The 22,608-nt window shown below is 43.7% G+C and overlaps 15 non-coding genes and 15 pseudogenes across 15 annotated transcripts; all 30 read right to left on the bottom strand.

The window, feature by feature from the left end:
- Positions 1–553: 553 nt before the first annotated feature.
- On the bottom strand, positions 554–717 carry LOC141778530 (U1 spliceosomal RNA). The gene has a single exon (XR_012596097.1). It is a non-coding gene; the product is annotated as a U1 spliceosomal RNA (small nuclear RNA).
- A 525-nt stretch (positions 718–1,242) lies between these two features.
- LOC141778872 (U1 spliceosomal RNA) lies at positions 1,243–1,377 on the bottom strand (annotated as a pseudogene).
- Positions 1,378–1,953: 576 nt separating this feature from the next.
- Positions 1,954–2,117, bottom strand: LOC141778513 (U1 spliceosomal RNA). Its single transcript, XR_012596091.1, has one exon. It is a non-coding gene; the product is annotated as a U1 spliceosomal RNA (small nuclear RNA).
- A 525-nt stretch (positions 2,118–2,642) lies between these two features.
- Positions 2,643–2,806, bottom strand: LOC141778749 (U1 spliceosomal RNA). Its single transcript, XR_012596128.1, has one exon. It is a non-coding gene; the product is annotated as a U1 spliceosomal RNA (small nuclear RNA).
- A 525-nt stretch (positions 2,807–3,331) lies between these two features.
- LOC141778580 (U1 spliceosomal RNA) lies at positions 3,332–3,466 on the bottom strand (annotated as a pseudogene).
- A 568-nt stretch (positions 3,467–4,034) lies between these two features.
- LOC141778877 (U1 spliceosomal RNA) lies at positions 4,035–4,169 on the bottom strand (annotated as a pseudogene).
- Positions 4,170–4,745: 576 nt separating this feature from the next.
- Positions 4,746–4,909, bottom strand: LOC141780558 (U1 spliceosomal RNA). Its single transcript, XR_012596692.1, has one exon. It is a non-coding gene; the product is annotated as a U1 spliceosomal RNA (small nuclear RNA).
- Positions 4,910–5,434: 525 nt separating this feature from the next.
- On the bottom strand, positions 5,435–5,569 carry LOC141778540 (U1 spliceosomal RNA; annotated as a pseudogene).
- A 576-nt stretch (positions 5,570–6,145) lies between these two features.
- On the bottom strand, positions 6,146–6,309 carry LOC141780578 (U1 spliceosomal RNA). Its single transcript, XR_012596701.1, has one exon. It is a non-coding gene; the product is annotated as a U1 spliceosomal RNA (small nuclear RNA).
- A 525-nt stretch (positions 6,310–6,834) lies between these two features.
- LOC141778582 (U1 spliceosomal RNA) lies at positions 6,835–6,969 on the bottom strand (annotated as a pseudogene).
- A 1,809-nt stretch (positions 6,970–8,778) lies between these two features.
- LOC141778878 (U1 spliceosomal RNA) lies at positions 8,779–8,913 on the bottom strand (annotated as a pseudogene).
- Positions 8,914–9,489: 576 nt separating this feature from the next.
- LOC141778480 (U1 spliceosomal RNA) lies at positions 9,490–9,653 on the bottom strand. Its single transcript, XR_012596082.1, has one exon. It is a non-coding gene; the product is annotated as a U1 spliceosomal RNA (small nuclear RNA).
- Positions 9,654–10,178: 525 nt separating this feature from the next.
- Positions 10,179–10,313, bottom strand: LOC141778882 (U1 spliceosomal RNA; annotated as a pseudogene).
- Positions 10,314–10,889: 576 nt separating this feature from the next.
- On the bottom strand, positions 10,890–11,053 carry LOC141780563 (U1 spliceosomal RNA). Its single transcript, XR_012596695.1, has one exon. It is a non-coding gene; the product is annotated as a U1 spliceosomal RNA (small nuclear RNA).
- Positions 11,054–11,566: 513 nt separating this feature from the next.
- On the bottom strand, positions 11,567–11,701 carry LOC141778546 (U1 spliceosomal RNA; annotated as a pseudogene).
- Positions 11,702–12,277: 576 nt separating this feature from the next.
- LOC141778798 (U1 spliceosomal RNA) lies at positions 12,278–12,441 on the bottom strand. Its single transcript, XR_012596142.1, has one exon. It is a non-coding gene; the product is annotated as a U1 spliceosomal RNA (small nuclear RNA).
- Positions 12,442–12,966: 525 nt separating this feature from the next.
- On the bottom strand, positions 12,967–13,101 carry LOC141778585 (U1 spliceosomal RNA; annotated as a pseudogene).
- A 576-nt stretch (positions 13,102–13,677) lies between these two features.
- LOC141778849 (U1 spliceosomal RNA) lies at positions 13,678–13,841 on the bottom strand. Its single transcript, XR_012596143.1, has one exon. It is a non-coding gene; the product is annotated as a U1 spliceosomal RNA (small nuclear RNA).
- Positions 13,842–14,366: 525 nt separating this feature from the next.
- LOC141778591 (U1 spliceosomal RNA) lies at positions 14,367–14,501 on the bottom strand (annotated as a pseudogene).
- Positions 14,502–15,077: 576 nt separating this feature from the next.
- LOC141778898 (U1 spliceosomal RNA) lies at positions 15,078–15,241 on the bottom strand. Its single transcript, XR_012596149.1, has one exon. It is a non-coding gene; the product is annotated as a U1 spliceosomal RNA (small nuclear RNA).
- A 525-nt stretch (positions 15,242–15,766) lies between these two features.
- LOC141778843 (U1 spliceosomal RNA) lies at positions 15,767–15,901 on the bottom strand (annotated as a pseudogene).
- Positions 15,902–16,456: 555 nt separating this feature from the next.
- On the bottom strand, positions 16,457–16,620 carry LOC141780148 (U1 spliceosomal RNA). Its single transcript, XR_012596570.1, has one exon. It is a non-coding gene; the product is annotated as a U1 spliceosomal RNA (small nuclear RNA).
- Positions 16,621–17,145: 525 nt separating this feature from the next.
- Positions 17,146–17,280, bottom strand: LOC141778598 (U1 spliceosomal RNA; annotated as a pseudogene).
- A 557-nt stretch (positions 17,281–17,837) lies between these two features.
- On the bottom strand, positions 17,838–18,001 carry LOC141778951 (U1 spliceosomal RNA). Its single transcript, XR_012596157.1, has one exon. It is a non-coding gene; the product is annotated as a U1 spliceosomal RNA (small nuclear RNA).
- Positions 18,002–18,526: 525 nt separating this feature from the next.
- Positions 18,527–18,661, bottom strand: LOC141778604 (U1 spliceosomal RNA; annotated as a pseudogene).
- A 555-nt stretch (positions 18,662–19,216) lies between these two features.
- On the bottom strand, positions 19,217–19,380 carry LOC141780569 (U1 spliceosomal RNA). The gene has a single exon (XR_012596696.1). It is a non-coding gene; the product is annotated as a U1 spliceosomal RNA (small nuclear RNA).
- A 525-nt stretch (positions 19,381–19,905) lies between these two features.
- On the bottom strand, positions 19,906–20,040 carry LOC141778610 (U1 spliceosomal RNA; annotated as a pseudogene).
- A 576-nt stretch (positions 20,041–20,616) lies between these two features.
- LOC141779008 (U1 spliceosomal RNA) lies at positions 20,617–20,780 on the bottom strand. The gene has a single exon (XR_012596174.1). It is a non-coding gene; the product is annotated as a U1 spliceosomal RNA (small nuclear RNA).
- A 525-nt stretch (positions 20,781–21,305) lies between these two features.
- Positions 21,306–21,440, bottom strand: LOC141778615 (U1 spliceosomal RNA; annotated as a pseudogene).
- Positions 21,441–22,016: 576 nt separating this feature from the next.
- Positions 22,017–22,180, bottom strand: LOC141780575 (U1 spliceosomal RNA). The gene has a single exon (XR_012596700.1). It is a non-coding gene; the product is annotated as a U1 spliceosomal RNA (small nuclear RNA).
- Positions 22,181–22,608: the final 428 nt, after the last annotated feature.

The raw sequence follows: 22,608 nt of genomic DNA on the forward strand, positions 1-22,608 counted from the left end.
ACCATTTCGAATATTCATACATATCGTTTTATGTATTACAGTGATGTCATCGTCCTTTGATGTGATGTCATCGTCCTTTGATGTTGTCACACATTCTGAAAAATTTGGCTAGTTTGGGTTGACACTTGAAGCGTGTTACTACAATACAGTCACAGTTGACAATCTCTACTCAGTTGGTTATTTGTTACATAAATCATTTTTTCTTCAAAATAATGCTTCTTTTCAAGAATGTGGTTGGTATTAATCTGTATTTGTTTTTATCTTTAAAAAAAAATGATTGTCATAAAATACTTGATCATTGTATCTCCCCTGCCAAGTAAATTTGAGTTGGATGCAACTGGCATTGCTCAACACACAGGTTCACAACGTACACCAGTCACTGCTGCACAGCAACACTGCCACTTTTCTGGACATACTGCAAAAGTATCCAAAGGCCTCAGAATGAACATTGCCGCAATCACACTGACTAGGAAGCTGGATATTAGCATGCTGCGCAGCACATTAAAGTACATCGCAGCCGAGGACTCCTTTCATTTAACTTGGACATAATGATCAGGGGAGAGCGTGAACGATGTCCTACACTACCAGAAATTATGCAGTTGAGATTCCCACATTTGGGGAATTCACAGGGGTCAGCACAACCGGAGTGCAATGGCTGAGCCTCGCCCTGGGTGAACAACATACTTGATCATTGTATCTCCCCAGCCAGGTAAGTATGAGTTGGATGAGTCAGAGACAGGGTGGTCATTCTCAGACACAGCACCTTGGCTGACAGTTGCAACAGCGCAAAATCCTAGAGTTCAGTGCCTTTAGCACTAGCTCACCTTGGCAAGCTGTTTCTGCCTCTAAGAAAGAAAACACAGCCCAGCAACAGCACAAAACCTTAAACCCAAGCATGCTAGCAATGGAAGAAGGTTTAGAATACATTTCTTCCACAAAGAAAGAGCAACCTCGGAGAGGAGTACACACAAATGATTTGGTCCCATCCAAAAGACCACACCCACTTCTTGCTGTCATGGGGATCACGGGCAACTGGCATTGCTCAACACACAGCTTCACAGCGTACACCAGACACTGCTGCACAGCAACACAGCCAGTTTTCTGGACATACTGTAAAAGAATCCAAAGGCCTCAAAATGAACATTGCCACAATCACGCTGACTGGGAAGCTGGATATTAGCATGCTGTGCAGCACATTTAAGTCCATCGCAGCCGAGGACTCCTTGCATTGGACATAATGATCAGGGGAGAGCGCGAACGCAGTCCCCCACTACCAGAAATTATGCAGTTGAGATTCACACATTTGGGGAATTCACAGGGGTCAGCACAACCGGAGTGCAATGGCTGAGCCTCGCCCTGGGTGAACAACATAAGAATTTAATAAATTTAGTTTTTCATATACCATTTCGAATATTCATACATATCGTTTTATGTATTACAGTGATGTCATCGTCCTTTGATGTGATGTCATCGTCCTTTGATGTTGTCACACATTCTGAAAAATTTGGCTAGTTTGGGTTGACACTTGAAGCGTGTTACTACAATACAGTCACAGTTGACAATCTCTACTCAGTTGGTTATTTGTTACATAAATCATTTTTTCTTCAAAATAATGCTTCTTTTCAAGAATGTGGTTGGTATTAATCTGTATTTGTTTTTATCTTTAAAAAAAAATGATTGTCATAAAATACTTGATCATTGTATCTCCCCTGCCAGGTAAATTTGAGTTGGATGCAACTGGCATTGCTCAACACACAGGTTCACAACGTACACCAGTCACTGCTGCACAGCAACACTGCCACTTTTCTGGACATACTGCAAAAGTATCCAAAGGCCTCAGAATGAACATTGCCGCAATCACACTGACTAGGAAGCTGGATATTAGCATGCTGCGCAGCACATTAAAGTACATCGCAGCCGAGGACTCCTTTCATTTAACTTGGACATAATGATCAGGGGAGAGCGCGAACGCAGTCCTCCACTACCAGAAATTATGCAGTTGAGATTCCCACATTTGGGGAATTCACAGGGGTCAGCACAACCGGAGTGCAATGGCTGAGCCTCGCCCTGGGTGAACAACATACTTGATCATTGTATCTCCCCAGCCAGGTAAGTATGAGTTGGATGAGTCAGAGACAGGGTGGTCATTCTCAGACACAGCACCCTGGCTGACAGTTGCAACAGCGCAAAATCCTAGAGTTCAGTGCCTTTAGCACTAGCTCACCTTGGCAAGCTGTTTCTGCCTCTAAGAAAGAAAACACAGCCCAGCAACAGCACAAAACCTTAAACCCAAGCATGCTAGCAATGGAAGAAGGTTTAGAATACATTTCTTCCACAAAGAAAGAGCAACCTCGGAGAGGAGTACACACAAATGATTTGGTCCCATCCAAAAGACCACACCCACTTCTTGCTGTCATGGGGATCACGGGCAACTGGCATTGCTCAACACACAGCTTCACAGCGTACACCAGACACTGCTGCACAGCAACACAGCCAGTTTTCTGGACATACTGTGAAAGAATCCAAAGGCCTCAAAATGAACATTGCCACAATCACGCTGACTGGGAAGCTGGATATTAGCATGCTGTGCAGCACATTTAAGTCCATCGCAGCCGAGGACTCCTTGCATTGGACATAATGATCAGGGGAGAGCGCGAACGCAGTCCCCCACTACCAGAAATTATGCAGTTGAGATTCCCACATTTGGGGAATTCACAGGGGTCAGCACAACCGGAGTGCAATGGCTGAGCCTCGCCCTGGGTGAACAACATACTTGATCATTGTATCTCCCCTGCCAGGTAAGTATGAGTTGGATGAGTCAGAGACAGGGTGGTCATTCTCAGACACAGCACCCTGGCTGACAGTTGCAACAGCGCAAAATCCTAGAGTTCAGTGCCTTTAGCACTAGCTCACCTTGGCAAGCTGTTTCTGCCTCTAAGAAAGAAAACACAGCCCAGCAACAGCACAAAACCTTAAACCCAAGCATGCTAGCAATGGAAGAAGGTTTAGAATACATTTCTTCCACAAAGAAAGAGCAACCTCGGAGAGGAGTACACACAAATGATTTGGTCCCATCCAAAAGACCACACCCACTTCTTGCTGTCATGGGGATCACGGGCAACTGGCATTGCTCAACACACAGCTTCACAGCGTACACCAGACACTGCTGCACAGCAACGCAGCCAGTTTTCTGGACATACTGTAAAAGAATCCAAAGGCCTCAAAATGAACATTGCCACAATCACGCTGACTGGGAAGCTGGATATTAGCATGCTGCGCAGCACATTTAAGTCCATCGCAGCCGAGGACTCCTTGCATTGGACATAATGATCAGGGGAGAGCGCGAACGCAGTCCCCCACTACCAGAAATTATGCAGTTGAGATTCCCACATTTGGGGAATTCACAGGGGTCAGCACAACCGGAGTGCAATGGCTGAGCCTCGCCCTGGGTGAACAACATAAGAATTTAATAAATTTAGTTTTTCATATACCATTTCGAATATTCATACATATCGTTTTATGTATTACAGTGATGTCATCGTCCTTTGATGTGATGTCATCGTCCTTTGATGTTGTCACACATTCTGAAAAATTTGGCTAGTTTGGGTTGACACTTGAAGCGTGTTACTACAATACAGTCACAGTTGACAATCTCTACTCAGTTGGTTATTTGTTACATAAATCATTTTTTCTTCAAAATAATGCTTCTTTTCAAGAATGTGGTTGGTATTAATCTGTATTTGTTTTTATCTTTAAAAAAAAATGATTGTCATAAAATACTTGATCATTGTATCTCCCCTGCCAGGTAAATTTGAGTTGGATGCAACTGGCATTGCTCAACACAGGTTCACAACGTACACCAGTCACTGCTGCACAGCAACACTGCCACTTTTCTGGACATACTGCAAAAGTATCCAAAGGCCTCAGAATGAACATTGCCGCAATCACACTGACTAGGAAGCTGGATATTAGCATGCTGCGCAGCACATTTAAGTCCATCGCAGCCGAGGACTCCTTGCATTGGACATAATGATCAGGGGAGAGCGCGAACGCAGTCCCCCACTACCAGAAATTATGCAGTTGAGATTCACACATTTGGGGAATTCACAGGGGTCAGCACAACCGGAGTGCAATGGCTGAGCCTCGCCCTGGGTGAACAACATAAGAATTTAATAAATTTAGTTTTTCATATACCATTTCGAATATTCATACATATCGTTTTATGTATTACAGTGATGTCATCGTCCTTTGATGTGATGTCATCGTCCTTTGATGTTGTCACACATTCTGAAAAATTTGGCTAGTTTGGGTTGACACTTGAAGCGTGTTACTACAATACAGTCACAGTTGACAATCTCTACTCAGTTGGTTATTTGTTACATAAATCATTTTTTCTTCAAAATAATGCTTCTTTTCAAGAATGTGGTTGGTATTAATCTGTATTTGTTTTTATCTTTAAAAAAAAATGATTGTCATAAAATACTTGATCATTGTATCTCCCCTGCCAGGTAAATTTGAGTTGGATGCAACTGGCATTGCTCAACACACAGGTTCACAACGTACACCAGTCACTGCTGCACAGCAACACTGCCACTTTTCTGGACATACTGCAAAAGTATCCAAAGGCCTCAGAATGAACATTGCCGCAATCACACTGACTAGGAAGCTGGATATTAGCATGCTGCGCAGCACATTAAAGTACATCGCAGCCGAGGACTCCTTTCATTTAACTTGGACATAATGATCAGGGGAGAGCGCGAACGCAGTCTCCCACTACCAGAAATTATGCAGTTGAGATTCCCACATTTGGGGAATTCACAGGGGTCAGCACAACCGGAGTGCAATGGCTGAGCCTCGCCCTGGGTGAACAACATACTTGATCATTGTATCTCCCCTGCCAGGTAAGTATGAGTTGGATGAGTCAGAGACAGGGTGGTCATTCTCAGACACAGCACCCTGGCTGACAGTTGCAACAGCGCAAAATCCTAGAGTTCAGTGCCTTTAGCACTAGCTCACCTTGGCAAGCTGTTTCTGCCTCTAAGAAAGAAAACACAGCCCAGCAACAGCACAAAACCTTAAACCCAAGCATGCTAGCAATGGAAGAAGGTTTAGAATACATTTCTTCCACAAAGAAAGAGCAACCTCGGAGAGGAGTACACACAAATGATTTGGTCCCATCCAAAAGACCACACCCACTTCTTGCTGTCATGGGGATCACGGGCAACTGGCATTGCTCAACACACAGCTTAACAGCGTACACCAGACACTGCTGCACAGCAACACAGCCAGTTTTCTGGACATACTGTAAAAGAATCCAAAGGCCTCAAAATGAACATTGCCACAATCACGCTGACTGGGAAGCTGGATATTAGCATGCTGCGCAGCACATTTAAGTCCATCGCAGCCGAGGACTCCTTGCATTGGACATAATGATCAGGGGAGAGCGCGAACGCAATCCCCCACTACCAGAAATTATGCAGTTGAGATTCCCACATTTGGGGAATTCACAGGGGTCAGCACAACCGGAGTGCAATGGTTGAGCCTCGCCCTGGGTGAACAACATAAGAATTTAATAAATTTAGTTTTTCATATACCATTTCGAATATTCATACATATCGTTTTATGTATTACAGTGATGTCATCGTCCTTTGATGTGATGTCATCGTCCTTTGATGTTGTCACACATTCTGAAAAATTTGGCTAGTTTGGGTTGACACTTGAAGCGTGTTACTACAATACAGTCACAGTTGACAATCTCTACTCAGTTGGTTATTTGTTACATAAATAATTTTTTCTTCAAAATAATGCTTCTTTTCAAGAATGTGGTTGGTATTAATCTGTATTTGTTTTTATCTTTAAAAAAAAATGATTGTCATAAAATACTTGATCATTGTATCTCCCCTGCCAGGTAAATTTGAGTTGGATGCAACTGGCATTGCTCAACACACAGGTTCACAACGTACACCAGTCACTGCTGCACAGCAACACTGCCACTTTTCTGGACATACTGCAAAAGTATCCAAAGGCCTCAGAATGAACATTGCCGCAATCACACTGACTAGGAAGCTGGATATTAGCATGCTGCGCAGCACATTAAAGTACATCGCAGCCGAGGACTCCTTTCATTTAACTTGGACATAATGATCAGGGGAGAGCGCGAACGCAGTCCTCCACTACCAGAAATTATGCAGTTGAGATTCCCACATTTGGGGAATTCACAGGGGTCAGCACAACCGGAGTGCAATGGCTGAGCCTCGCCCTGGGTGAACAACATACTTGATCATTGTATCTCCCCTGCCAGGTAAGTATGAGTTGGATGAGTCAGAGACAGGGTGGTCATTCTCAGACACAGCACCCTGGCTGACAGTTGCAACAGCGCAAAATCCTAGAGTTCAGTGCCTTTAGCACTAGCTCACCTTGGCAAGCTGTTTCTGCCTCTAAGAAAGAAAACACAGCCCAGCAACAGCACAAAACCTTAAACCCAAGCATGCTAGCAATGGAAGAAGGTTTAGAATACATTTCTTCCACAAAGAAAGAGCAACCTCGGAGAGGAGTACACACAAATGATTTGGTCCCATCCAAAAGACCACACCCACTTCTTGCTGTCATGGGGATCACGGGCAACTGGCATTGCTCAACACACAGCTTCACAGCGTACACCAGACACTGCTGCACAGCAACACAGCCAGTTTTCTGGACATACTGTAAAAGAATCCAAAGGCCTCAAAATGAACATTGCCACAATCACGCTGACTGGGAAGCTGGATATTAGCATGCTGCGCAGCACATTTAAGTCCATCGCAGCCGAGGACTCCTTGCATTGGACATAATGATCAGGGGAGAGCGCGAACGCAGTCCCCCACTACCAGAAATTATGCAGTTGAGATTCCCACATTTGGGGAATTCACAGGGGTCAGCACAACCGGAGTGCAATGGCTGAGCCTCGCCCTGGGTGAACAACATAAGAATTTAATAAATTTAGTTTTTCATATACCATTTCGAATATTCATACATATCGTTTTATGTATTACAGTGATGTCATCGTCCTTTGATGTGATGTCATCGTCCTTTGATGTTGTCACACATTCTGAAAAATTTGGCTAGTTTGGGTTGACACTTGAAGCGTGTTACTACAATACAGTCACAGTTGACAATCTCTACTCAGTTGGTTATTTGTTACATAAATCATTTTTTCTTCAAAATAATGCTTCTTTTCAAGAATGTGGTTGGTATTAATCTGTATTTGTTTTTATCTTTAAAAAAAAATGATTGTCATAAAAAATGATTGTCATAAAATACGAGGTATTATGTCTAATACCTCGGTCTCTAATACAGGTTCTCCGCAAGGCTGCGTCCTTTCGCCATTGCTTTTTATTTTGTACACAGATAGCTGCAGGTCTTCTAAGGAGGGCAGCTTATTAGTGAAATTTTCAGACGACACTGCACTCCTGTCGCTCCTACAGGGGGCAGAGTCAGATCATGGCTGTGCTCTTCCTGCCTTTGTCGAGTGGTGTGACAAAAATTATCTTGATCTTAATGTCTCAAAAACTAAAGAACTTGTGATTGACTTTAGGAAAAACAAGATTAATCCCACTCAGAGTATAATTCATGGCGAGGATGTTGACATCGTGGACTCTTATAAGTACCTGGGCACAGTGTTTGACTCTCATCTCAAGTTCGATGTAAACACTGAGTCCATTGTTAAACGAAGCCAACAGAGAATTCATTTGCTGCGTAAAATCAACTCCTTTGTTGTGAGTAGATCTATCCTGTGCACTGTCTACTTGTCATATGTTGAGAGCCTTTTAACCTTTTCATTTATTTGCTGGTTTAACGGTTTGTCTATGAAGGACAGGAATTGCCTAAATAACATTGTGAAAGTCTGCTCCAAAATCATCGGAGCCCAGCAGAGCAACTTAAACTCTCTCTGGGAGAAACGTGTCCTCCAGAAGGCCAAAAACATTATTAATCACAACCAAATCCTGTCTAGTGAGTTCACACTACTGCCTTCAGGACGGCGCTATCTGCCGCCTCACAGAAAGACAAACCGCTACTCCAAGTCATTCATTCCTTCCGCCATTACACTGCTGAACGCAGAGTAACTATCATGAATGAACGACAACAAAAAATGTTTTATTTACTTTGAATGTACAATTATTTTGCACTAACCACATAACGGTTGTCTGTGTTTGCATTAGGTACATTCTTGGAATACAATTTGAGATGTGCAAATACTCTTGGCACTTTATTCTATTCTAATTATTTATTTATTCCGTTATTCTTTTATCTCGTCTCGTTTTTATTCTTGTATTCATTGTTTTTATTGCGAAGATTTTTAATTTTTAATCTTGTACTTTTATTGTTCTGCACCTACCCATATGCCACCTACTGTGTTCCCTCTGTCAATGATGATTGTGCAATATGAATGTGTGTATATGTTTCGGTGGACTGCAGAAACTGAATTGCCCTTCGGGGATAAATAAAGCTCTCTGTATGTGTATCTGTATCTGTACTTGATCATTGTATCTCCCCTGCCAGGTAAATTTGAGTTGGATGCAACTGGCATTGCTCAACACACAGGTTCACAACGTACACCAGTCACTGCTGCACAGCAACACTGCCACTTTTCTGGACATACTGCAAAAGTATCCAAAGGCCTCAGAATGAACATTGATCTGAAAATCACACTGACTAGGAAGCTGGATATTAGCATGCTGCGCAGCACATTAAAGTCCATCGCAGCCGAGGACTCCTTTCATTTAACTTGGACATAATGATCAGGGGAGAGCGCGAACGCAGTCCCCCACTACCAGAAATTATGCAGTTGAGATTCACACATTTGGGGAATTCACAGGGGTCAGCACAACCGGAGTGCAATGGCTGAGCCTCGCCCTGGGTGAACAACATAAGAATTTAATAAATTTAGTTTTTCATATACCATTTCGAATATTCATACATATCGTTTTATGTATTACAGTGATGTCATCGTCCTTTGATGTGATGTCATCGTCCTTTGATGTTGTCACACATTCTGAAAAATTTGGCTAGTTTGGGTTGACACTTGAAGCGTGTTACTACAATACAGTCACAGTTGACAATCTCTACTCAGTTGGTTATTTGTTACATAAATAATTTTTTCTTCAAAATAATGCTTCTTTTCAAGAATGTGGTTGGTATTAATCTGTATTTGTTTTTATCTTTAAAAAAAAATGATTGTCATAAAATACTTGATCATTGTATCTCCCCTGCCAGGTAAATTTGAGTTGGATGCAACTGGCATTGCTCAACACACAGGTTCACAACGTACACCAGTCACTGCTGCACAGCAACACTGCCACTTTTCTGGACATACTGCAAAAGTATCCAAAGGCCTCAGAATGAACATTGCCGCAATCACACTGACTAGGAAGCTGGATATTAGCATGCTGCGCAGCACATTAAAGTACATCGCAGCCGAGGACTCCTTTCATTTAACTTGGACATAATGATCAGGGGAGAGCGCGAACGCAGTCCCCCACTACCAGAAATTATGCAGTTGAGATTCCCACATTTGGGGAATTCACAGGGGTCAGCACAACCGGAGTGCAATGGCTTAGCCTCGCCCTGGGTGAACAACATACTTGATCATTGTATCTCCCCAGCCAGGTAAGTATGAGTTGGATGAGTCAGAGACAGGGTGGTCATTCTCAGACACAGCACCCTGGCTGACAGTTGCAACAGCGCAAAATCCTAGAGTTCAGTGCCTTTAGCACTAGCTCACCTTGGCAAGCTGTTTCTGCCTCTAAGAAAGAAAACACAGCCCAGCAACAGCACAAAACCTTAAACCCAAGCATGCTAGCAATGGAAGAAGGTTTAGAATACATTTCTTCCACAAAGAAAGAGCAACCTCGGAGAGGAGTACACACAAATGATTTGGTCCCATCCAAAAGACCACACCCACTTCTTGCTGTCATGGGGATCACGGGCAACTGGCATTGCTCAACACACAGCTTCACAGCGTACACCAGACACTGCTGCACAGCAACACAGCCAGTTTTCTGGACATACTGTAAAAGAATCCAAAGGCCTCAAAATGAACATTGCCACAATCACGCTGACTGGGAAGCTGGATATTAGCATGCTGCGCAGCACATTTAAGTCCATCGCAGCCGAGGACTCCTTGCATTGGACATAATGATCAGGGGAGAGCGCGAACGCAGTCCCCCACTACCAGAAATTATGCAGTTGAGATTCACACATTTGGGGAATTCACAGGGGTCAGCACAACCGGAGTGCAATGGCTGAGCCTCGCCCTGGGTGAACAACATAAGAATTTAATAAATTTAGTTTTTCATATACCATTTCGAATATTCATACATATCGTTTTATGTATTACAGTGATGTCATCGTCCTTTGATGTGATGTCATCGTCCTTTGATGTTGTCACACATTCTGAAAAATTTGGCTAGTTTGGGTTGACACTTGAAGCGTGTTACTACAATACAGTCACAGTTGACAATCTCTACTCAGTTGGTTATTTGTTACATAAATCTTTTTTTCTTCAAAATAATGCTTCTTTTCAAGAATGTGGTTGGTATTAATCTGTATTTGTTTTTATCTTTAAAAAAAAATGATTGTCATAAAATACTTGATCATTGTATCTCCCCTGCCAGGTAAATTTGAGTTGGATGCAACTGGCATTGCTCAACACACAGGTTCACAACGTACACCAGTCACTGCTGCACAGCAACACTGCCACTTTTCTGGACATACTGCAAAAGTATCCAAAGGCCTCAGAATGAACATTGCCGCAATCACACTGACTAGGAAGCTGGATATTAGCATGCTGCGCAGCACATTAAAGTACATCGCAGCCGAGGACTCCTTTCATTTAACTTGGACATAATGATCAGGGGAGAGCGCGAACGCAGTCCCCCACTACCAGAAATTATGCAGTTGAGATTCCCACATTTTGGGAATTCACAGGGGTCAGCACAACCGGAGTGCAATGGCTGAGCCTCGCCCTGGGTGAACAACATACTTGATCATTGTATCTCCCCAGCCAGGTAAGTATGAGTTGGATGAGTCAGAGACAGGGTGGTCAGCACCCTGGCTGACAGTTGCAACAGCGCAAAATCCTAGAGTTCAGTGCCTTTAGCACGAGCTCACCTTGGCAAGCTGTTTCTGCCTCTAAGAAAGAAAACACAGCCCAGCAACAGCACAAAACCTTAAACCCAAGCATGCTAGCAATGGAAGAAGGTTTAGAATACATTTCTTCCACAAAGAAAGAGCAAACTCGGAGAGGAGTACACACAAATGATTTGGTCCCATCCAAAAGACCACACCCACTTCTTGCTGTCATGGGGATCACGGGCAACTGGCATTGCTCAACACACAGCTTCACAGCGTACACCAGACACTGCTGCACAGCAACACAGCCAGTTTTCTGGACATACTGTAAAAGAATCCAAAACCCTCAAAATGAACATTGCCACAATCACGCTGACTGGGAAGCTGGATATTAGCCTGCTGCGCAGCACATTTAAGTCCATCGCAGCCGAGGACTCCTTTCATTGGACATAATGATCAGGGGAGAGCGCGAACGCAGTCCCCCACTACCAGAAATTATGCAGTTGAGATTCCCACATTTGGGGAATTCACAGGGGTCAGCACAACCGGAGTGCAATGGCTGAGCCTCGCCCTGGGTGAACAACATAAGAATTTAATAAATTTAGTTTTTCATATACTATTTTGAATATTCATACATATCGTTTTATGTATTACAGTGATGTCATTGTCCTTTGATGTGATGTCATCGTCCTTTGATGTTGTCACACATTCTGAAAAATTTGGCTAGTTTGGGTTGACACTTGAAGCGTGTTACTACAATACAGTCACAGTTGACAATCTCTACTCAGTTGGTTATTTGTTACATAAATCTTTTTTTCTTCAAAATAATGCTTCTTTTCAAGAATGTGGTTGGTATTAATCTGTATTTGTTTTTATCTTTAAAAAAAAATGATTGTCATAAAATACTTGATCATTGTATCTCCCCTGCCAAGTAAATTTGAGTTGGATGCAACTGGCATTGCTCAACACACAGGTTCACAACGTACACCAGTCACTGCTGCACAGCAACACTGCCACTTTTCTGGACATACTGCAAAAGTATCCAAAGGCCTCAAAATGAACATTGCCGCAATCACACTGACTAGGAAGCTGGATATTAGCATGCTGCGCAGCACATTTAAGTCCATCGCAGCCGAGGACTCCTTTCATTTAACTTGGACATAATGATCAGGGGAGAGCGCGAACGCAGTCCCCCACTACCAGAAATTATGCAGTTGAGATTCCCACATTTGGGGAATTCACAGGGGTCAGCACAACCGGAGTGCAATGGCTGAGCCTCGCCCTGGGTGAACAACATACTTGATCATTGTATCTCCCCTGCCAGGTAAGTATGAGTTGGATGAGTCAGAGACAGGGTGGTCATTCTCAGACACAGCACCCTGGCTGACAGTTGCAACAGCGCAAAATCCTAGAGTTCAGTGCCTTTAGGACTAGCTCACCTTGGCAAGCTGTTTCTGCCTCTAAGAAAGAAAACACAGCCCAGCAACAGCACAAAACCTTAAACCCAAGCATGCTAGCAATAGAAGAAGGTTTAGAATACATTTCTTCCACAAAGAAAGAGCAACCTCGGAGAGGAGTACACACAAATGATTTGGTCCCATCCAAAAGACCACACCCACTTCTTGCTGTCATGGGGATCACGGGCAACTGGCATTGCTCAACACACAGCTTCACAGCGTACACCAGACACTGCTGCACAGCAACACAGCCAGTTTTCTGGACATACTGTAAAAGAATCCAAAACCCTCAAAATGAACATTGCCACAATCACGCTGACTGGGAAGCTGGATATTAGCATGCTGCGCAGCACATTTAAGTCCATCGCAGCCGAGGACTCCTTTCATTGGACATAATGATCAGGGGAGAGCGCGAACGCAGTCCCCCACTACCAGAAATTATGCAGTTGAGATTCCCACATTTGGGGAATTCACAGGGGTCAGCACAACCGGAGTGCAATGGCTGAGCCTCGCCCTGGGTGAACAACATAAGAATTTAATAAATTTAGTTTTTCATATACCATTTCGAATATTCATACATATCGTTTTATGTATTACAGTGATGTCATCGTCCTTTGATGTGATGTCATCGTCCTTTGATGTTGTCACACATTCTGAAAAATTTGGCTAGTTTGGGTTGACACTTGAAGCGTGTTACTACAATACAGTCACAGTTGACAATCTCTACTCAGTTGGTTATTTGTTACATAAATCTTTTTTTCTTCAAAATAATGCTTCTTTTCAAGAATGTGGTTGGTATTAATCTGTATTTGTTTTTATCTTTAAAAAAAAATGATTGTCATAAAATACTTGATCATTGTATCTCCCCTGCCAAGTAAATTTGAGTTGGATGCAACTGGCATTGCTCAACACACAGGTTCACAACGTACACCAGTCACTGCTGCACAGCAACACTGCCACTTTTCTGGACATACTGCAAAAGTATCCAAAGGCCTCAAAATGAACATTGCCGCAATCACACTGACTAGGAAGCTGGATATTAGCATGCTGCGCAGCACATTTAAGTCCATCGCAGCCGAGGACTCCTTTCATTTAACTTGGACATAATGATCAGGGGAGAGCGCGAACGCAGTCCCCCACTACCAGAAATTATGCAGTTGAGATTCCCACATTTGGGGAATTCACAGGGGTCAGCACAACCGGAGTGCAATGGCTGAGCCTCGCCCTGGGTGAACAACATACTTGATCATTGTATCTCCCCTGCCAGGTAAGTATGAGTTGGATGAGTCAGAGACAGGGTGGTCATTCTCAGACACAGCACCCTGGCTGACAGTTGCAACAGCGCAAAATCCTAGAGTTCAGTGCCTTTAGGACTAGCTCACCTTGGCAAGCTGTTTCTGCCTCTAAGAAAGAAAACACAGCCCAGCAACAGCACAAAACCTTAAACCCAAGCATGCTAGCAATAGAAGAAGGTTTAGAATACATTTCTTCCACAAAGAAAGAGCAACCTCGGAGAGGAGTACACACAAATGATTTGGTCCCATCCAAAAGACCACACCCACTTCTTGCTGTCATGGGGATCACGGGCAACTGGCATTGCTCAACACACAGCTTCACAGCGTACACCAGACACTGCTGCACAGCAACACAGCCAGTTTTCTGGACATACTGTAAAAGAATCCAAAACCCTCAAAATGAACATTGCCACAATCACGCTGACTGGGAAGCTGGATATTAGCATGCTGCGCAGCACATTTAAGTCCATCGCAGCCGAGGACTCCTTTCATTGGACATAATGATCAGGGGAGAGCGCGAACGCAGTCCCCCACTACCAGAAATTATGCAGTTGAGATTCCCACATTTGGGGAATTCACAGGGGTCAGCACAACCGGAGTGCAATGGCTGAGCCTCGCCCTGGGTGAACAACATAAGAATTTAATAAATTTAGTTTTTCATATACCATTTCGAATATTCATACATATCGTTTTATGTATTACAGTGATGTCATCGTCCTTTGATGTGATGTCATCGTCCTTTGATGTTGTCACACATTCTGAAAAATTTGGCTAGTTTGGGTTGACACTTGAAGCGTGTTACTACAATACAGTCACAGTTGACAATCTCTACTCAGTTGGTTATTTGTTACATAAATCTTTTTTTCTTCAAAATAATGCTTCTTTTCAAGAATGTGGTTGGTATTAATCTGTATTTGTTTTTATCTTTAAAAAAAAATGATTGTCATAAAATACTTGATCATTGTATCTCCCCTGCCAAGTAAATTTGAGTTGGATGCAACTGGCATTGCTCAACACACAGGTTCACAACATACACCAGTCACTGCTGCACAGCAACACTGCCACTTTTCTGGACATACTGCAAAAGTATCCAAAGGCCTCAGAATGAACATTGCCGCAATCACACTGACTAGGAAGCTGGATATTAGCATGCTGCGCAGCACATTAAAGTACATCGCAGCCGAGGACTCCTTTCATTTAACTTGGACATAATGATCAGGGGAGAGCGCGAACGCAGTCCCCCACTACCAGAAATTATGCAGTTGAGATTCCCACATTTGGGGAATTCACAGGGGTCAGCACAACCGGAGTGCAATGGCTGAGCCTCGCCCTGGGTGAACAACATACTTGATCATTGTATCTCCCCTGCCAGGTAAGTATGAGTTGGATGAGTCAGAGACAGGGTGGTCATTCTCAGACACAGCACCCTGGCTGACAGTTGCAACAGCGCAAAATCCTAGAGTTCAGTGCCTTTAGCACTAGCTCACCTTGGCAAGCTGTTTCTGCCTCTAAGAAAGAAAACACAGCCCAGCAACAGCACAAAACCTTAAACCCAAGCATGCTAGCAATGGAAGAAGGTTTAGAATACATTTCTTCCACAAAGAAAGAGCAACCTCGGAGAGGAGTACACACAAATGATTTGGTCCCATCCAAAAGACCACACCCACTTCTTGCTGTCATGGGGATCACGGGCAACTGGCATTGCTCAACACACAGCTTCACAGCGTACACCAGACACTGCTGCACAGCAACACAGCCAGTTTTCTGGACATACTGTAAAAGAATCCAAAGGCCTCAAAATGAACATTGCCACAATCACGCTGACTGGGAAGCTGGATATTAGCATGCTGCGCAGCACATTTAAGTCCATCGCAGCCGAGGACTCCTTGCATTGGACATAATGATCAGGGGAGAGTGCGAACGCAGTCCCCCACTACCAGAAATTATGCAGTTGAGATTCCCACATTTGGGGAATTCACAGGGGTCAGCACAACCGGAGTGCAATGGCTGAGCCTCGCCCTGGGTGAACAACATAAGAATTTGATAAATTTAGTTTTTCATATACCATTTCGAATATTCATACATATCGTTTTATGTATTACAGTGATGTCATCGTCCTTTGATGTTGTCACACATTCTGAAAAATTTGGCTAGTTTGGGTTGACACTTGAAGCGTGTTACTACAATACAGTCACAGTTGACAATCTCTACTCAGTTGGTTATTTGTTACATAAATCATTTTTTCTTCAAAATAATGCTTCTTTTCAAGAATGTGGTTGGTATTAATCTGTATTTGTTTTTATCTTTAAAAAAAAATGATTGTCATAAAATACTTGATCATTGTATCTCCCCTGCCAGGTAAATTTGAGTTGGATGCAACTGGCATTGCTCAACACACAGGTTCACAACGTACACCAGTCACTGCTGCACAGCAACACTGCCACTTTTCTGGACATACTGCAAAAGTATCCTAAGGCCTCAGAATGAACATTGCCGCAATCACACTGACTAGGAAGCTGGATATTAGCATGCTGCGCAGCACATTAAAGTACATCGCAGCCGAGGACTCCTTTCATTTAACTTGGACATAATGATCAGGGGAGAGCGCGAACGCAGTCCCCCACTACCAGAAATTATGCAGTTGAGATTCCCACATTTGGGGAATTCACAGGGGTCAGCACAACCGGAGTGCAATGGCTGAGCCTCACCCTGGGTGAACAACATACTTGATCATTGTATCTCCCCAGCCAGGTAAGTATGAGTTGGATGAGTCAGAGACAGGGTGGTCATTCTCAGACACAGCACCCTGGCTGACAGTTGCAACAGCGCAAAATCCTAGAGTTCAGTGCCTTTAGCACTAGCTCACCTTGGCAAGCTGTTTCTGCCTCTAAGAAAGAAAACACAGCCCAGCAACAGCACAAAACCTTAAACCCAAGCATGCTAGCAATGGAAGAAGGTTTAGAATACATTTCTTCCACAAAGAAAGAGCAACCTCGGAGAGGAGTACACACAAATGATTTGGTCCCATCCAAAAGACCACACCCACTTCTTGCTGTCATGGGGATCACGGGCAACTGGCATTGCTCAACACACAGCTTCACAGCGTACACCAGACACTGCTGCACAGCAACACAGCCAGTTTTCTGGACATACTGTAAAAGAATCCAAAGGCCTCAAAATGAACATTGCCACAATCACGCTGACTGGGAAGCTGGATATTAGCATGCTGCGCAGCACATTTAAGTCCATCGCAGCCGAGGACTCCTTGCATTGGACATAATGATCAGGGGAGAGCGCGAACGCAGTCCCCCACTACCAGAAATTATGCAGTTGAGATTCCCACATTTGGGGAATTCACAGGGGTCAGCACAACCGGAGTGCAATGGCTGAGCCTCGCCCTGGGTGAACAACATAAGAATTTAATAAATTTAGTTTTTCATATACCATTTCGAATATTCATACATATCGTTTTATGTATTACAGTGATGTCATCGTCCTTTGATGTGATGTCACACATTCTGAAAAATTTGGCTAGTTTGGGTTGACACTTGAAGCGTGTTACTACAATACAGTCACAGTTGACAATCTCTACTCAGTTGGTTATTTGTTACATAAATCATTTTTTCTTCAAAATAATGCTTCTTTTCAAGAATGTGGTTGGTATTAATCTGTATTTGTTTTTATCTTTAAAAAAAAATGATTGTCATAAAATACTTGATCATTGTATCTCCCCTGCCAGGTAAATTTGAGTTGGATGCAACTGGCATTGCTCAACACACAGGTTCACAACGTACACCAGTCACTGCTGCACAGCAACACTGCCACTTTTCTGGACATACTGCAAAAGTATCCAAAGGCCTCAAAATGAACATTGCCGCAATCACACTGACTAGGAAGCTGGATATTAGCATGCTGCGCAGCACATTAAAGTACATCGCAGCCGAGGACTCCTTTCATTTAACTTGGACATAATGATCAGGGGAGAGCGCGAACGCAGTCCCCCACTACCAGAAATTATGCAGTTGAGATTCCCACATTTGGGGAATTCACAGGGGTCAGCACAACCGGAGTGCAATGGCTGAGCCTCGCCCTGGGTGAACAACATACTTGATCATTGTATCTCCCCTGCCAGGTAAGTATGAGTTGGATGAGTCAGAGACAGGGTGGTCATTCTCAGACACAGCACCCTGGCTGACAGTTGCAACAGCGCAAAATCCTAGAGTTCAGTGCCTTTAGCACTAGCTCACCTTGGCAAGCTGTTTCTGCCTCTAAGAAAGAAAACACAGCCCAGCAACAGCACAAAACCTTAAACCCAAGCATGCTAGCAATGGAAGAAGGTTTAGAATACATTTCTTCCACAAAGAAAGAGCAACCTCGGAGAGGAGTACACACAAATTATTTGGTCCCATCCAAAAGACCACACCCACTTCTTGCTGTCATGGGGATCACGGGCAACTGGCATTGCTCAACACACAGCTTCACAGCGTACACCAGACACTGCTGCACAGCAACACAGCCAGTTTTCTGGACATACTGTAAAAGAATCCAAAAGCCTCAAAATGAACATTGCCACAATCACGCTGACTGGGAAGCTGGATATTAGCATGCTGCGCAGCACATTTAAGTCCATCGCAGCCGAGGACTCCTTTCATTGGACATAATGATCAGGGGAGAGCGCGAACGCAGTCCCCCACTACCAGAAATTATGCAGTTGAGATTCCCACATTTGGGGAATTCACAGGGGTCAGCACAACCGGAGTGCAATGGCTGAGCCTCGCCCTGGGTGAACAACATAAGAATTTAATAAATTTAGTTTTTCATATACCATTTCGAATATTCATACATATCGTTTTATGTATTACAGTGATGTCATCGTCCTTTGATGTTGTCACACATTCTGAAAAATTTGGCTAGTTTGGGTTGACACTTGAAGCGTGTTACTACAATACAGTCACAGTTGACAATCTCTACTCAGTTGGTTATTTGTTACATAAATCTTTTTTTCTTCAAAATAATGCTTCTTTTCAAGAATGTGGTTGGTATTAATCTGTATTTGTTTTTATCTTTAAAAAAAAATGATTGTCATAAAATACTTGATCATTGTATCTCCCCTGCCAGGTAAATTTGAGTTGGATGCAACTGGCATTGCTCAACACACAGGTTCACAACGTACACCAGTCACTGCTGCACAGCAACACTGCCACTTTTCTGGACATACTGCAAAAGTATCCAAAGGCCTCAGAATGAACATTGCCGCAATCACACTGACTAGGAAGCTGGATATTAGCATGCTGCGCAGCACATTAAAGTACATCGCAGCCGAGGACTCCTTTCATTTAACTTGGACATAATGATCAGGGGAGAGCGCGAACGCAGTCCCCCACTACCAGAAATTATGCAGTTGAGATTCCCACATTTTGGGAATTCACAGGGGTCAGCACAACCGGAGTGCAATGGCTGAGCCTCGCCCTGGGTGAACAACATACTTGATCATTGTATCTCCCCAGCCAGGTAAGTATGAGTTGGATGAGTCAGAGACAGGGTGGTCATTCTCAGACACAGCACCCTGGCTGACAGTTGCAACAGCGCAAAATCCTAGAGTTCAGTGCCTTTAGGACTAGCTCACCTTGGCAAGCTGTTTCTGCCTCTAAGAAAGAAAACACAGCCCAGCAACAGCACAAAACCTTAAACCCAAGCATGCTAGCAATAGAAGAAGGTTTAGAATACATTTCTTCCACAAAGAAAGAGCAACCTCGGAGAGGAGTACACACAAATGATTTGGTCCCATCCAAAAGACCACACCCACTTCTTGCTGTCATGGGGATCACGGGCAACTGGCATTGCTCAACACACAGCTTCACAGCGTACACCAGACACTGCTGCACAGCAACACAGCCAGTTTTCTGGACATACTGTAAAAGAATCCAAAACCCTCAAAATGAACATTGCCACAATCACGCTGACTGGGAAGCTGGATATTAGCATGCTGCGCAGCACATTTAAGTCCATCGCAGCCGAGGACTCCTTTCATTGGACATAATGATCAGGGGAGAGCGCGAACGCAGTCCCCCACTACCAGAAATTATGCAGTTGAGATTCCCACATTTGGGGAATTCACAGGGGTCAGCACAACCGGAGTGCAATGGCTGAGCCTCGCCCTGGGTGAACAACATAAGAATTTAATAAATTTAGTTTTTCATATACCATTTCGAATATTCATACATATCGTTTTATGTATTACAGTGATGTCATCGTCCTTTGATGTGATGTCATCGTCCTTTGATGTTGTCACACATTCTGAAAAATTTGGCTAGTTTGGGTTGACACTTGAAGCGTGTTACTACAATACAGTCACAGTTGACAATCTCTACTCAGTTGGTTATTTGTTACATAAATCTTTTTTTCTTCAAAATAATGCTTCTTTTCAAGAATGTGGTTGGTATTAATCTGTATTTGTTTTTATCTTTAAAAAAAAATGATTGTCATAAAATACTTGATCATTGTATCTCCCCTGCCAAGTAAATTTGAGTTGGATGCAACTGGCATTGCTCAACACACAGGTTCACAACATACACCAGTCACTGCTGCACAGCAACACTGCCACTTTTCTGGACATACTGCAAAAGTATCCAAAGGCCTCAGAATGAACATTGCCGCAATCACACTGACTAGGAAGCTGGATATTAGCATGCTGCGCAGCACATTAAAGTACATCGCAGCCGAGGACTCCTTTCATTTAACTTGGACATAATGATCAGGGGAGAGCGCGAACGCAGTCCCCCACTACCAGAAATTATGCAGTTGAGATTCCCACATTTGGGGAATTCACAGGGGTCAGCACAACCGGAGTGCAATGGCTGAGCCTCGCCCTGGGTGAACAACATACTTGATCATTGTATCTCCCCTGCCAGGTAAGTATGAGTTGGATGAGTCAGAGACAGGGTGGTCATTCTCAGACACAGCACCCTGGCTGACAGTTGCAACAGCGCAAAATCCTAGAGTTCAGTGCCTTTAGCACTAGCTCACCTTGGCAAGCTGTTTCTGCCTCTAAGAAAGAAAACACAGCCCAGCAACAGCACAAAACCTTAAACCCAAGCATGCTAGCAATGGAAGAAGGTTTAGAATACATTTCTTCCACAAAGAAAGAGCAACCTCGGAGAGGAGTACACACAAATGATTTGGTCCCATCCAAAAGACCACACCCACTTCTTGCTGTCATGGGGATCACGGGCAACTGGCATTGCTCAACACACAGCTTCACAGCGTACACCAGACACTGCTGCACAGCAACACAGCCAGTTTTCTGGACATACTGTAAAAGAATCCAAAAGCCTCAAAATGAACATTGCCACAATCACGCTGACTGGGAAGCTGGATATTAGCATGCTGCGCAGCACATTTAAGTCCATCGCAGCCGAGGACTCCTTTCATTGGACATAATGATCAGGGGAGAGCGCGAACGCAGTCCCCCACTACCAGAAATTATGCAGTTGAGATTCCCACATTTGGGGAATTCACAGGGGTCAGCACAACCGGAGTGCAATGGCTGAGCCTCGCCCTGGGTGAACAACATAAGAATTTAATAAATTTAGTTTTTCATATACCATTTCGAATATTCATACATATCGTTTTATGTATTACAGTGATGTCATCGTCCTTTGATGTGATGTCATCGTCCTTTGATGTTGTCACACATTCTGAAAAATTTGGCTAGTTTGGGTTGACACTTGAAGCGTGTTACTACAATACAGTCACAGTTGACAATCTCTACTCAGTTGGTTATTTGTTACATAAATCTTTTTTTCTTCAAAATAATGCTTCTTTTCAAGAATGTGGTTGGTATTAATCTGTATTTGTTTTTATCTTTAAAAAAAAATGATTGTCATAAAATACTTGATCATTGTATCTCCCCTGCCAGGTAAATTTGAGTTGGATGCAACTGGCATTGCTCAACACACAGGTTCACAACGTACACCAGTCACTGCTGCACAGCAACACTGCCACTTTTCTGGACATACTGCAAAAGTATCCAAAGGCCTCAGAATGAACATTGCCGCAATCACACTGACTAGGAAGCTGGATATTAGCATGCTGCGCAGCACATTAAAGTACATCGCAGCCGAGGACCCCTTTCATTTAACTTGGACATAATGATCAGGGGAGAGCGCGAACGCAGTCCCCCACTACCAGAAATTATGCAGTTGAGATTCCCACATTTTGGGAATTCACAGGGGTCAGCACAACCGGAGTGCAATGGCTGAGCCTCGCCCTGGGTGAACAACATACTTGATCATTGTATCTCCCCAGCCAGGTAAGTATGAGTTGGATGAGTCAGAGACAGGGTGGTCAGCACCCTGGCTGACAGTTGCAACAGCGCAAAATCCTAGAGTTCAGTGCCTTTAGCACTAGCTCACCTTGGCAAGCTGTTTCTGCCTCTAAGAAAGAAAACACAGCCCAGCAACAGCACAAAACCTTAAACCCAAGCATGCTAGCAATGGAAGAAGGTTTAGAATACATTTCTTCCACAAAGAAAGAGCAAACTCGGAGAGGAGTACACACAAATGATTTGGTCCCATCCAAAAGACCACACCCACTTCTTGCTGTCATGGGGATCACGGGCAACTGGCATTGCTCAACACACAGCTTCACAGCGTACACCAGACACTGCTGCACAGCAACACAGCCAGTTTTCTGGACATACTGTAAAAGAATCCAAAACCCTCAAAATGAACATTGCCACAACCACG

Source organism: Sebastes fasciatus, chromosome 1 (assembly GCF_043250625.1).
Source record: "Sebastes fasciatus isolate fSebFas1 chromosome 1, fSebFas1.pri, whole genome shotgun sequence".
NCBI classification, from domain to species: domain Eukaryota; kingdom Metazoa; phylum Chordata; class Actinopteri; order Perciformes; family Sebastidae; genus Sebastes; species Sebastes fasciatus.